This window comes from Crinia signifera, chromosome 4 (assembly GCF_055691185.1).
Source record: "Crinia signifera chromosome 4, ASM5569118v1, whole genome shotgun sequence".
Classification (NCBI taxonomy): Eukaryota; Metazoa; Chordata; class Amphibia; order Anura; family Myobatrachidae; genus Crinia; species Crinia signifera.
Window position 1 is genome coordinate 332,106,528 of NC_139220.1, and position 6,000 is coordinate 332,112,527.

A 6,000-nucleotide genomic window follows, 5' to 3' on the forward strand; every position below is an offset into this window, starting at 1 on the left:
CTGGTCCCTATATTGTACAGGCTCCGGGACTGCACATGTGCGGTACCTACGGCAGTACTGTCCATGTGCCGGTCCCTATATTGTACAGGCTCCGGGACTGCACATGCGCAGTACCTACGGCAGTACTGTCCATGTGCTGGTCCCTATATTGTACAGGCTCCGGGACTGCACATGCGCGGTACCTACGGCAGTACTGTCCATGTGCTGGTCCCTATATTGTACAGGCTCCGGGACTGCACATGCGCAGTACCTACGGCAGTACTGTCCATGTGCTGGTCCCTATATTGTACAGGCTCCCAGACTGCACATGTGCGGTACCTACGGCAGTACTGTCCATGTGCCGGTCCCTATATTGTACAGGCTCCGGGACTGCACATGCGCAGTACCTACGGCAGTACTGTCCATGTGCTGGTCCCTATATTGTACAGGCTCCGGGACTGCACATGCGCGGTACCTACGGCAGTACTGTCCATGTGCTGGTCCCTATATTGTACAGGCTCCGGGACTGCACATGCGCAGTACCTACGGCAGTACTGTCCATGTGCTGGTCCCTATATTGTACAGGCTCCGGGACTGCACATGCGCGGTACCTACGGCAGTACTGTCCATGTGCTGGTCCCTATATTGTACAGGCTCCGGGACTGCACATGCGCGGTACCTACGGCAGTACTGTCCATGTGCTGGTCCCTATATTGTACAGGCTCCAGGACTGCACATGCGCAGTACTTACGGCAGTACTGTCCATGTGCCGGTCCCTATATTGTACAGGCTCCGGGACTGTGATTTCACCTCTATGGCTGTTGGCGAAGCAGTCCATAGAAGCTGGCTACATGCGCAGCACAGAGGTTGGTACTGGGCATGCGACAGTCCCGGTGCCTGTCATCATTGTACAAGCACTGGTAACAATGCAGCAGGGACCAGGAGGAGCAGTGGTGGCAGGGGGGAGCCGGCATCACAGCCAGCGGCAACCCCCCTCCTACCATAAGGTAGGAACCACCACTGACCATCTCTATTCACAATATCTCCATACTGTATATGGAATTGGAGACGCCATTTGGGAGGAGCATGACACACCCCCTCATAAGGCGCTGTGCAAAATTCTACTACCAACTGTAATCTCCCTGAAACTAGTTTTCAAAAGTAGGCAAGTATGGTTTTTTGTATATAAACTGTTGAAACTTAGCAGAGAATGCAAACTTTAGTGTTGAAAAACTGAGTCAAAGGTGGGAAATTTAGCAGAAAAGAGACACTTTAGGAATGAATAAGGTAAGGGATATTACATCCTCAACTAGAAATTAGAGGCTGATAGGATGAATCAAAGGTGGTAAATGCAGCAGGTAAGATAAAGATAAGGATAAGGAGCCTGTAGGCTCCTAAGTCAGGAATTATGTAGAGATAAAGGTATGACATTTAGCAGAGAAGACACACTGTAGGGTAGAAAGAGTACTGAGAGTGATCATACTTGTCAAGAAAACATGTTTTGATATGTATGAATATTCCCCCTACATATGAGGGAGAGCCTAAAGGTGCCCACAGACGCATCAATTGTACCGTGCTATGCGTTTTTGACTGTACAATGGTTCTATACAATTTTTCTTCCAGCATGCGATGCGATGAACCCATGTTTGTAATGTTAATTTTCAGATGTAGTCTAAAAAGTACGTGCAGCACATACTTTTTAGGACATACAATATCGGGCTCCCGGGAACGCGCATCGCATCGCAAAAGCCCATAAACACCACCCAATTATTGTACATAAGACGCGTTTTGTACTTAAAAAGTACAAAACGCATTCGATAATTGATGCGTCTGTGGGTACCTTCAGGCTGCTGTGTGCGAGGCATAAGGCAGGCATAAGGCAGTATGCAGAGGTGAAACAGCAATGTTGCTCTAGTGTGTGGTGGTTGTCAGGGCTGCAATGCAATATTCTCATAGCTCTTAATCTAAGATATAGAGGTGATATTTATCAGAGAAGTCAAACATTAGAGGTGAAAGTACTATATTCAAGAAGATGTTAGGGGGGAAATTTAGCAGAGTAGGCAAACATCAGTTATGTAAAAGAAGAGATGTGCTGGATTGATTAGCAATTTTCCTGATGGAGAATTAAAGAAAGGCATTCCAGCTAAATCTTTCATTCAGTCCATCTGGTGCTGTCGAGCCCAATCGAGAAATCCATTGTGGTGAAGCCCTATCCCCACAACAACAACATCACTGTCCCTGCTGCCGGCTCCGGGCTGCGCTGGAGATCTCGCAAATGCCCAGTACAGCCGGCTAGGGGAAAGGAGATCAGTGTGAGCTGTTCTGCTGTCTCCTCAATAGGACATCGCTGAAGGGGGAGTTTGCGCTCCCCCACATCTTGTCAATGTCCCTTCCTGCTTCACCTCATTAATGAGGCGAAACAGGAAGTGTTATACTATTCTTTAAAAAGCCAGCTTTGTGCTGATAGAATATAATTTTAAGGACATTAAAGGCAGATTGTATAAAAAATATGTATTTTGATCATACAATGAATGTTTGTTGTGTGTGTATGTATATATATATATATATATATATATATATATAAGACTGTTAATAATATATATCTGTATATATATATATACAGTATATATATATATATAAGCACAGGGTAAGTGCGGCACTCAGCTATGAAATAGAAAAACAACAGTACAGTGTCTTTAGGTGAATCAACGTTTCAGTGCTCTCTTTATTGGCACTATCGTCAGGATATGATATATATAAGCTGAGTGCCGCACCTACCCTGTGCTTATACCCTGCTGGAGATCAGCTGTGAGGGCACCAGCGCCAGCTTAATTCGGATCAGCTTGGAGTGCCGGTCCCATCGAGACATATATATATATATAGTTTACGGGGACCTGGGACTGGCTTAATCGTTTTCACTTGCTCCGGTGCCTCCGTATCCACCACAGAGGGACTGAGTCTGAACTTTCTGACGTGACCATGCTGGGCGGCGGGGCCGTAACACAGCTGACTGGTGGACCCTCCCCTCCCACACCTGGGTGAGGGCATGGGTGCCGGACGTGTTCCCGATGTCGGGATCCCGACTGTCGGAACCCCATACCACACAGGAGGGTATAAGGTGAGCACTTTTTTCATTATGTATTGTACATCCTGACGATTTTTCGCTAAGAAATGAAACGTTGATGTGAATAACCGTGTGGTGATCTTCATTTATTGAAAATTCTCAGAGTGCCACGTTAATTACTAAGAGATATAGATATATATATCCATCAGTAGTGGTCGGCACTCACATGAATGTCTGGTAAACTGCCGGGGTGCCAATGCAAGGATATAGATGCAGCAGAGATGGATGTCACTCCTCCGGACTTGCAAATAATGAACGCAACACACAGGGTAGTGGTCAACGTTTCGGAAGCTTTACTTCCTTTTTCAAGACAGTGGGGTGCAATACAAAGCAAAAATGAAAAACAAGCTTACCTATAAAGAGTGCACAAGGAGAGATCTGCCCAGCAAGTGTGACCGGCTCATGGTCCACGCCGTCCTCCTGGCCCGGCGTCTCCCGGAAGTGTGGGATGACGTCACATCCACCGCAATCATCTGGTGCTCTGGCCGTCAGCAGAGGAGGCATGCCCAATGCCGTCAGTCTCCGTTGCTAGGGGAGACTGACGGCAATAGTCAGGCACTCAGGAGGTGAACTCTGCACGGAGTGAAACCTGCTACCCTGATAAGGGCTGCAGGATCGTTCATACCGAGTATCACACAGACAATCAAAATACAATTTGCATGAAAAATAATAAAAATATCAATGTGCTAATCTGCCCGCACACCACTAGCCGGCACGCGCTTCGCAAATTAGCTTCCTCATGGCCAACCTGACTTCAGATCTGGCGTGGATTATATATGTGTTCATCCAATCATCATGCGTGTGTGGAGAGCGTCATACATAGATATCCAAGAGGTATCGCCAGTGGAATGATTGGCAAGTAGTCTACAATGCATGCAGTTATTCAAGTGGAATACTTTTGAGTATTGATAAAATATGCGGTTGTAATCAACTGGGATACATTGTATCAAGAGATGTTGTATATGTAACTGGTCTGTCACTGATACATGCTGAATAAAAACCAATCTGTGTAGTGTTGTACAGTGTACAATGGAGGACCGGTACATGCTAATCTGTTAGTAAAATATTGTATAACTATAAATACAGTAATGTGCAATTGTAGCACCCCGTAAATTATAGATATTAGTAATGTTTGTATTGAAAATAAGGGGGAAGGGGAAGAGACGAGCAGAAGGAAAGAGAGGAGGAATATACCGTTCATTCCTAACTGTATTGGACAAGAAAAATGGCTAGTGGCAGAGAGTGAGGACTCTGCTAATGTGATAGTATGTGAGATAGTGAAAACTGGGAAACTGCAAGCAGTGATGAGAACTCATAAAATGTGCGTGATCCTGGTGAGACTATCTAATAATAACATACTATTAGTGTGCCAGAAGTGCAAAGATCACTATGATGCCTATAAAATATACATAGAATTTTTAACCACTAATCTATATTTTTATGAGAATGGACAAATAAAAGTGATTCGAAAGGATGGATAAATATATTTGTAAAGGTGCCCATACACGCTGCGATTATCGCATGCGCTTTGTCCAAAACGCATCACATGTGCGATAATCGCACCGTGTTTAGGGGGGGATGCGATGTGATGCGCGTACCCGCAAGTGCGATATTGTATAGTACAAATAGTATGTGCAGGCAATACTTTTTGTACAACATCGCATCGCATTGCATTGTACAAAATACAGATCGCATCACAATCTGTAGGAACATCGCACAGCTCCATTGTATGGTACAAAACGCACAGCACACTCCTATCGCAGCGTGTATGGGCACCTTTATGTATTTACTTTCTTAGTGCAATATTGGTAAATGTGATAACATGTTTGTTACAGGAATGAAAATAATAATAATAAATGAATGACAAGAAAATAAAGAGATACAAATGAATGTATAAATAAATATAATATAACAATGAAGATGTGGTAAAGCCTGTCTGAATAAGTGCCTGCTGTAAAGGGAAGGGATTTCAGTCCATGTGATATGGTGATGGCAAATGAGAGGGAACAGGTACATGAGTGGTAATCATGGAACAGTTAGTTTATATTGATGTGATACCTTGATGTAATAAGATACTATATCGTTTATATAGTGATTCAATATACGGGCTTACTCCAATGTATATGCATGTACAGATAACACGGAAGTTGATGTGTGGGTAGTTCATGCTAATAATATTTCTGCAAATCTCTGGCACCAGAAGTGTCTGGGAGGTGCTAGATCTGATACAGATGGGTTACAGCAGTGGTTCCCAAACTGTGTGCTCAAGGACGCCGTGATTCAAAAAAGTTTGGGAACCACTGGGTTACAGGAATGCAGTATAACTGTTTTCTTCATTTAATCCCTTCGGGGACATGGTGTCCATGTACACACATCCACATCATGGCGGCACTCATGGACGAAATAACGGCAATAACACACGGTATGTGGTCAACGTTTCAGTGCTCATTTATCAAGAACAGAGCACTGAAACATTGAACACATACAGTGTGTTATTGCCGTTATTTCGTCCATGAGTGCCGCCATGATGTGGATGTGTGTATGTATGTGTATATATATATATATATATATATATATACATATATATATATAGCAAATGTACGTTGGGCTTGTTTGGGGGCTTTTTAGGATTGGGTTGGGTTTGCTTTGGCCTTGTTTTTCAGTCATCAGTTGCTTGTTTTTCATTTCAGAGTTGGCAACACTGGTGGGGACTGACACACGCAGGAAGTACAATGGTAGCAGGGACCTTTGCATGGTTGCCAATTCCGCTTATTTTTCCTGCTAGTTGTGGGTAGCTTGTTTTTGGGCTTGTTGCCTTGTTCTCAGGGCCAGCCATGGATTGGACGCTGCAGAACAAAGCTGGCTTGTGATTTGCTGTGCAGGGATCAGGTGGGTGG